Genomic DNA, 9,051 nt, shown 5'->3' on the forward strand with positions numbered 1-9,051 from the left:
GAGGTCACCAGCCATCTGGAATAGGAGGTCCCAGGTCCTAGCTGCTCTGAGAGCACCCTGGAACATGCAGTCTTGCTGCCCAGCAGGTATGACGGTGGCTGGGGAGCCACCAAGGCCTGCACAACAGAGGGCTTTCAGGGCCTGTGCTCTCTGCACAGGAGAGGGCGCACAAAGCTGCCCTTTCTACCTCTAGCTAGCACTTGAGGGCTCAGGCATCCCTGTCATGTGCTTTTGAGGCAGGAATTTGGCCCCACAGCCTCCTCCCAGATGCTGCTGCCCTCTCGTTCACCAGGGAATGCTTCACCCTCCTCCAGGGATCATCCTGGACTCAAGACTCTTTCTCCTGCAGGTCAGCTGTAGACCATCGGCTGCCGCTGATGTGCCACCTGCCACAGGACACCCCAACAACTGACGTCTGTTATCCACAGAGGTCCTTCTCACCAGGACAGGTAGAGTAGCAACATGCCTGGATTCCTCATCTGTAATGGCCGCTCTCACAGCACGCAACGGCATAAGTTGTGCAAACCAGGGAGGCAGGAATCTTCTCCGGTCCTAGTGGAGCTGCTGAAGAAACCAGCAACAGATGGAGTCGGGTGGTATGGAATGACGCAGGGTGTTGTCCCAGTGGGTCAAGCCTCAGCCTGCCAGGCAGATGGGCTGTATGGGTGCTGTTTCAAATCCTGGCTGTTTCTCCTGTGGTCCAGCTCCCTGCCAATCAACCTGGGAGAGTAGCAGAGGATGGTGCAGGGGCTTGTGCCGTTGTGCCCCTGTGGCACTATGGCCCTTGTGCCCCTGTGGAAGATCTGGAGGAAGCTGCTGGTTCCCGGGCTTGTCCTGGCCCAGCCACAGCTGGCCCTGGTGGTGGCATTCGGGGAAGTGAGGCAGCAGATGCAAGAATGTTTGCTGTCTCTCCCTGTCTGTTCCTCTGTGCTTCAAAGCAAATAGGACAGAGGGAGGCAGGAGGGAGGGAGGGAGGAAGAAAGAGACAGAAAGCTGCCGGGCCTCCTGGCAGGGAGCTTGCTGTATGCTGTGCCTTGGCTCTAGACTGCTTTTGTCAGCCAATGCAGACCCCGAGGGCATGCATAGAGCTTCCACCATGGGACTCTTATGCAACCTATCAAAAGAGTGTCCTTGAGAGGGAATGTTTATGTGGCTGCGCTTCTTGCCTTGTTTTGGGCAGGAGAGCCTAGATGAGTGTCCTGCAGTGAGTGCTGGTGTCCACTGGAGGGCGCACGTAGCTGCCCTTTCTACCTCTGCTGTGCTCAGGCTTTCTGAGCTCTAGACAGCCCAACTCAAGGCATCCTAGCATCAGGTGGGGGTCCAGGACAGTGTTCCCGGACACGAATCGGAGGAAGATCAGGGGTCCAAGGCCAAACGACCCACATACCAAGGCCCGGTAGGGGAGGAGGGCACTTGGGCCCTTGTATCAGCCTGGGTCTCTGTGATAGGAAGTGGCAGGGTGCCTTTAACAGTAAGGTACTACGTCACGGCACCGAGAGAATCCTGGGATAGGGTCCCACGTCAGCGTCCCCACAGGCCCTCTGGAGCCGGAGTTACACAGCAGCTGACTGGCGTTGAACTTTGGCAGATGAGGTACCAGAAACCTTACCACCACCACCCTTCCTCGCAGAGCACCGTGAGATGCAGGCCCGTGCGTTCTTTAGCAAGTGGAGCAGTGTTGTGGGCTAAGGAGTTGACTAGCACTTGTTAAGCCCAGCACTACAGTGAGTGGGCTTGGGGCTAGAAGCACCTGGTCTCAGCTGTAGCCAATCTGCGCTAATGAGGGTGTAGGGTAAAGAGTAAACAAGAAGCAGCTGAAAGGTCAAGAGAGAAGGCGAGAAAGGGAGGCCTCAGAGAGACTTCCACCATCACTGGTCTCCGGTTGGTGCCTCAATCTCTCAGACCCTTGTCGTGTCTCACGTTCCTGGAGCAGCCGGCCGTAACAGAGCAGCTTCCCGGTGGACTGCGGAGAGGGCTTCATGTATTTTTACATGTGTGGGGTGGAGTTTAAGAAGGCCGACTCCACTCGGCCTTCCTCTGCCTAGGTGGGTGATGTCTGGGCATGGGGCTCATAAGCCAGGAGCAGGTGGATGGATAAGTAGGCACCAGAGGTCACCAGCCATCTGGAATAGGAGGTCCCAGGTCCTAGCTGCTCTGAGAGCACCCTGGAACATGCAGTCTTGCTGCCCAGCAGGTATGACGGTGGCTGGGGAGCCACCAAGGCCTGCACAACAGAGGGCTTTCAGGGCCTGTGCTCTCTGCACAGGAGAGGGCGCACAAAGCTGCCCTTTCTACCTCTAGCTAGCACTTGAGGGCTCAGGCATCCCTGTCATGTGCTTTTGAGGCAGGAATTTGGCCCCACAGCCTCCTCCCAGATGCTGCTGCCCTCTCGTTCACCAGGGAATGCTTCACCCTCCTCCAGGGATCATCCTGGACTCAAGACTCTTTCTCCTGCAGGTCAGCTGTAGACCATCGGCTGCCGCTGATGTGCCACCTGCCACAGGACACCCCAACAACTGACGTCTGTTATCCATAGAGGTCCTTCTCACCAGGACAGGTAGAGTAGCAACATGCCTGGATTCCTCATCTGTAATGGCCGCTCTCACAGCACGCAACGGCATAAGTTGTGCAAACCAGGGAGGCAGGAATCTTCTCCGGTCCTAGTGGAGCTGCTGAAGAAACCAGCAACAGATGGAGTCGGGTGGTATGGAATGACGCAGGGTGTTGTCCCAGTGGGTCAAGCCTCAGCCTGCCAGGCAGATGGGCTGTATGGGTGCTGTTTCAAATCCTGGCTGTTTCTCCTGTGGTCCAGCTCCCTGCCAATCAACCTGGGAGAGTAGCAGAGGATGGTGCAGGGGCTTGTGCCGTTGTGCCCCTGTGGCACTATGGCCCTTGTGCCCCTGTGGAAGATCTGGAGGAAGCTGCTGGTTCCCGGGCTTGTCCTGGCCCAGCCACAGCTGGCCCTGGTGGTGGCATTCGGGGAAGTGAGGCAGCAGATGCAAGAATGTTTGCTGTCTCTCCCTGTCTGTTCCTCTGTGCTTCAAAGCAAATAGGACAGAGGGAGGCAGGAGGGAGGGAGGGAGGAAGAAAGAGACAGAAAGCTGCCGGGCCTCCTGGCAGGGAGCTTGCTGTATGCTGTGCCTTGGCTCTAGACTGCTTTTGTCAGCCAATGCAGACCCCGAGGGCATGCATAGAGCTTCCACCATGGGACTCTTATGCAACCTATCAAAAGAGTGTCCTTGAGAGGGAATGTTTATGTGGCTGCGCTTCTTGCCTTGTTTTGGGCAGGAGAGCCTAGCTGAGTGTCCTGCAGTGAGTGCTGGTGTCCACTGGAGGGCGCACATAGCTGCCCTTTCTACCCCTGCTGCGCTCAGGCTTTCTGAGCTGCAGAGAGCTCAGCCCAAGCCATTCCAGCATCAGGTGGGGTTTCCAGAAAGTGTTCCCAGACATGTATCATTGAAAAATCTGTGGTCTAAGGCCGATGGTCCCTTTATCAATGCCCGGGAGTGGACGAGGTCACTTGGGGCCTTTCATCATCCCCAACCTCTGTAATACAAAGTTTCAGTGTGTGTTTAACTGCAAGGTACTATGTCAGAGCACCAAAAGAACCCTTGGAGCTGGAGTCCCATGTCCGCGTCCCCATGTGCTCTCTGGGAGCTGGAGTCTCATGTCAGCGTTCCCACATGCCTTCTAGGAACTGAGTTCCACGTCAGCATCTGCACAGGCCCTCTGGGCGCTGGAGTTACACACTAGCGGACTACCATTGAACTTGGGCAGATGAGGTTACGTGAAACCTTACCACCACCCCCTTTCCTCGCAGAGCACCCTGAGATGCAGGCCTGTGCATTCTTTAGTAAGTGGAGCAGCTCTCGGGTGGGCTGAGGAGATGGCTTCATGTAGGTTTCTTTCATCCTGCAGTGTGTCCTGATAGCCATGAGCGGGTGCACAAATCTGACTTTGCTGGCACTAGTCCACTTAGTCATCATTTCCCAGTTATCATGCGTCTTGTGATTCACTCAGGCCTGATGGTTAACCTTCATGGCAGGTTCCTCTTTCTGACACCATGCTGTGGCAAGATTGTGATAACTGTTTGTGTGCAGGGCTCTGTCCTCAGTGATGCGTGATTTTTAAAGACCATGAGAAAATCCTGTAGCTAAAACGATATGAGCAGGCTGGGTGTTGTGCAAACCCCATCCCAATATGATGCCATTGCTGTAGGCCTCTGTCCTCTGTAATTAGGGGTGGCTCAGGCTGGGTGTGGGCACAAGGCGGTGTAAGGGTTTCCGGGTTTTGTGTAGGTTGGGCTTGGTACCCCAGTGGCATTGCCACATCAGTATGAAGTCGTGGTGCCTGCAAGGACCTCCAGAATTGAAGTCCCCACCTTGTCAACTCCGTGGTGCAAATGGCTGAAGATCCAAGCAGGAGAGAAGGTAAGTGGTTCTGGGATTGTGATGTGGTATTTGGTCGTTAGTGGTTAGGATTTACCTGTGAGTTTTATTGGATAAATTTTGTTTTTGTAATTAGTGCTTATGATTAGTGCTTACCGGTTAGGGTGTTAGGGCTTACGGTGCTAGGGTTGGTGTTGAGTGGTTCGTTAGGGGTTAGAGGGTTAGTGTTAGAGGGTTAGAGGGTTAGGGGTTAGGGTTAGGATTAGGGGTAGGGTTAGGGGGTTAGGGGATAGGGTAGGGGCTCAGGGTTAGGGTTAGGGGTTAGGGTTAGGGTTAGGGTTAGGGGTTAGGAGTTAGGAGTTAGGAGTTAGTGTTTGGGGTTAGGGGTTAGGGTTAGGGGTTAGGTCTTAGGGTTAGGGGTTAGGGTTAGCGTTAAGGGTTAGGGTTAGGGTTAGGGTTAGAGTTTAGGAGTTAGGGTTAGGGGTTAGGGTCGGGGGTTGGGGGTCCGGGGTCGGGGGTCAGGGTTCAGGGTTAGGGGGTCAGGGTTAGGGTTAGGTGTTAGGGGTCAGGGTTAGGGGGTCAGGTTTTGGGGGTCAGGTTTATGGGGTCAGTGTTAGGTGGTTAGTGTTTGGGGGTTACGGTTAGGGGGTTAGGGTTAGGGGGTTAGGGTCAGCGGTCAGGGTTAGAGGGTTAGGGTCAGGGTGTTAGGGTCAGGGTGTTATGGTTAGGGGGTTAGAGTCAGGGGGTCAGGTTTAGGGGTTAGGGTCAGGGGTCAGGGTCAGGTGGTCAGGATCAGGATCAGGGTTAGGGGTTAGGGGTTAGGGTTTGGGGTTAGGTGTAGTGGTTAGGGGTTAGGGTTAGGGATTAGGGTTAGGGGTTAGGGTTAGGGTTAGTTTTAGGTTTAGGACCAGTTTGAGGCTTAGGGCCAGTTTGAGGCCTAGGGCCAGTTTGAGGCTGAGGGCCAGTTTGAGGCTTAGGGCCAGTTTTAGCATTAGGGGCAGTTTAGGCTTAGGGCCAGTTTGAGGCTTAGGGCCAGTTTGAGACTTAGGGCCAGTTTGTGGCTGAGGGCCAGTTTGAGGCTTAGGGCCAGATTGAGCCTTAGGGCCATTTTCAGGGTGAGGGCCAGTTTGAGCTGAGGGCCGGTTTTAGGCTTAGGGCCAATTTTAGGTTTAGGGCCAGTTTGAGGCTCAGGCCAGTTTTAGCATTAGGGCCAGTTTTACTCTGAGGGCCAGCTTGATGCACAGGGCCAGTTTTAGGTATAGGGTCATTCTTAGGTTTAGTGTCATTTTGAGGCTGAGGGCCAGTTTTAGGGTTAGGGTCAGTTTTCGTTTTAGGGCCAGTTTGAGGCTTAAGGCAAATTTTCGGTTAGGGCCAGTTTGAGGCTTAGGGCCAAGTTTGTGGCTGAGGGCCAGTTTGAGGCTGAGGGCCAGTTTGAGGCTGAGGGTCAGTTTGTGGCTGAGAGCCAGTTTGTGGCTGAGGGCCAGTTTGAGGCTTAGGGCCAGTTTGAGGGTTAGGGCCAGTTTGAGGGTTAGGGCCAGTTTGAGGCTGAGGGCCAGTTTGAGGCTGAGGGCCAGTTTGAGGGTTAGGGCCAGTTTGAGGCTGAGGGCCAGTTTGAGGCTGAGGGCCAGTTTGAGGCTGAGGGCCAGTTTGAGGCTGAGGGCCAGTTTGAGGGTTAGGGCCAGTTTGAGGCTGAGGGCCAGTTTGAGGCTGAGGGCCAGTTTGAGGCTGAGGGCCAGTTTGAGGCTGAGGGCCAGTTTGAGGCTTACGGCCGGTTTTAGGTTTAGGGCCAGTTTTAGGTTTAGGGCCAGTTTGAGGCTTAGGGCCAGTGAGTCTTAGGGCCAGTTTGAGGCTTAGGGTCAGTTTACGGTTAGGGCCAGTTTGAGGTTTAGGGCCAGTTTTAGGCTGAGGGCGACTTTGAGGCTGAGGGCCAGTTTGAGGCTGAGGGCCAGTTTGAGGCTTAGGGCCTGTTTGAGGCTGAGGGCCAGTTTTAGGGTTAGGGTCAGTTTTAGTTTTAGGGCCAGATTTGGCTTAGCGCCATTTTTAGCGTGAGGGCCAGTTTGAAGCTGAGTGCCAGTTTGATGCTGAGGGCGACTTTGAGGCTGAGGGCCAGTTTGAGCATTAGGGGCAGTTTGAGGTTTAGGGCCAGTTTGAGGCTTAGGGCCAATTTTAGGTATAGGGTCAGTCTTAGGATTAGGGTTTGTTTGAGGCTTAGGGCCAGTTTGAGGCTTAGGGCCAGTTTGAGGCTGAGGGAAAGTTTGAGGCTGAGGGCCAGTTTGAGGCTTAGGGCCAGTTTGAATCTTAGGGCCAGAATGAGGCTTAGGGCCAGTTTGAGGATTAGGGCCAGTTTTAGGCTGAGGGAAAGTTTGAGGCTGAGGGCCAGTTTGAGGCTTAGGGCCAGTTTTAGGTTTACGGCCAGTTTGAGGCTGAGAGCCAGTTTGAGGCTGAGAGCCAGTTTGAGGCTGAGGGCCAGTTTGAGGCTCAGGGCCAGTTTTAGGGTTAGGGCCAGTTTTAGGCTGAGGGCCAATTTGAGATTTATGGCTAGTTTTAGTTTTAGGGCCAGTTTGAGGCTGAGGGCCAGTTTGAGGCTTAGGGCCAGTTTGAGGCTGAGGGCCAGTTTGAGGCTGAGGGCCAGTTTGAGGCTTAGGTCCAGTTTGAGACTTAGGGTCAGTTTTAGTTTTAGGGCCAGTTTGAGGCTGAGGGCCAGTTTTAGGCTGAGGGCCAGTTTGAGGCTGAGGGCCAATTTGTGGCTAAGGACCAGTTTGAGGCTGAGGGCCAATTTTCGGTTAGGGCCAGTTTGAGGCTGAGGGTCAGTTTGAGGCTTAGGGTCAGTTTGTGGCTGAGGGTCAGTTTGAGGCTTAGGGCCAGTTTGAGGCTGAGGGCCAGTTTGAGGCTTAGGGCCAGTTTGAGGGTTAGGGCTAGTTTGAGGCTGAGGGCCAGTTTGAGGCTGAGGGCCAGTTTGAGGCTGAGGGCCAGTTGTGGCTGAGGGCCAGTTTGTGGCTGAGGGCCAGTTTGAGGCTTAGGTCCAGTTTGAGGCTGAGGGCCAGTTTGAGGCTGAGGGCCAGTTTGAGGCTGAGGGCCAGTTTTAGGGTTAGGGCCAGTTTTAGGGTTAGGGCCAGTTTGAGGCTGAGGGCCAGTTTGAGGCTTAGGGCCAGTTTGAGGCTGAGGGCCAGTTTTAGGCTTAGGGCCAGTTTGAGGCTTAGGGCCAATTTGAGGCTTAGGGCCAGGCCGATCAACCTGGGAGAGTAGCAGAGGATGGTGCAGGGGCTTGTGCCGCTGTGCCCCTGTGGCACTATGGCCCTTGTGCCCCTGTGGAAGATCTGGAGGAAGCTGCTGGTTCCCGGGCTTGTCCTGGCCCAGCCACAGCTGGCCCTGGTGGTGGCATTCGGGGAAGTGAGGCAGCAGATGCAAGAATGTTTGCTGTCTCTCCCTGTCTGTTCCTCTGTGCTTCAAAGCAAATAGGACAGAGGGAGGCAGGAGGGAGGGAGGGAGGAAGAAAGAGACAGAAAGCTGCCGGGCCTCCTGGCAGGGAGCTTGCTGTATGCTGTGCCTTGGCTCTAGACTGCTTTTGTCAGCCAATGCAGACCCCGAGGGCATGCATAGAGCTTCCACCATGGGACTCTTATGCAACCTATCAAAAGAGTGTCCTTGAGAGGGAATGTTTATGTGGCTGCGCTTCTTGCCTTGTTTTGGGCAGGAGAGCCTAGCTGAGTGTCCTGCAGTGAGTGCTGGTGTCCACTGGAGGGCGCACATAGCTGCCCTTTCTACCCCTGCTGCGCTCAGGCTTTCTGAGCTGCAGAGAGCTCAGCCCAAGCCATTCCAGCATCAGGTGGGGTTTCCAGAAAGTGTTCCCAGACATGTATCATTGAAAAATCTGTGGTCTAAGGCCGATGGTCCCTTTATCAATGCCCGGGAGTGGACGAGGTCACTTGGGGCCTTTCATCATCCCCAACCTCTGTAATACAAAGTTTCAGTGTGTGTTTAACCGCAAGGTACTATGTCAGAGCACCAAAAGAACCCTTGGAGCTGGAGTCCCATGTCCGCGTCCCCATGTGCTCTCTGGGAGCTGGAGTCTCATGTCAGCGTTCCCACATGCCTTCTAGGAACTGAGTTCCACGTCAGCATCTGCACAGGCCCTCTGGGCGCTGGAGTTACACACTAGCGGACTACCATTGAACTTGGGCAGATGAGGTTACGTGAAACCTTACCACCACCCCCTTTCCTCGCAGAGCACCCTGAGATGCAGGCCTGTGCATTCTTTAGTAAGTGGAGCAGCTCTCGGGTGGGCTGAGGAGATGGCTTCATGTAGGTTTCTTTCATCCTGCAGTGTGTCCTGATAGCCATGAGCGGGTGCACAAATCTGACTTTGCTGGCACTAGTCCACTTAGTCATCATTTCCCAGTTATCATGCGTCTTGTGATTCACTCAGGCCTGATGGTTAACCTTCATGGCAGGTTCCTCTTTCTGACACCATGCTGTGGCAAGATTGTGATAACTGTTTGTGTGCAGGGCTCTGTCCTCAGTGATGCGTGATTTTTAAAGACCATGAGAAAATCCTGTAGCTAAAACGATATGAGCAGGCTGGGTGTTGTGCAAACCCCATCCCAATATGATGCCATTGCTGTAGGCCTCTGTCCTCTGTAATTAGGGGTGGCTCAGGCTGGGT

The sequence above is a fragment of the Ochotona curzoniae genome, unplaced genomic scaffold, assembly GCF_017591425.1.
Source record: "Ochotona curzoniae isolate NIBS_2020 unplaced genomic scaffold, NIBS_Ocur_1.0 contig_48, whole genome shotgun sequence".
Classification (NCBI taxonomy): Eukaryota; Metazoa; Chordata; class Mammalia; order Lagomorpha; family Ochotonidae; genus Ochotona; species Ochotona curzoniae.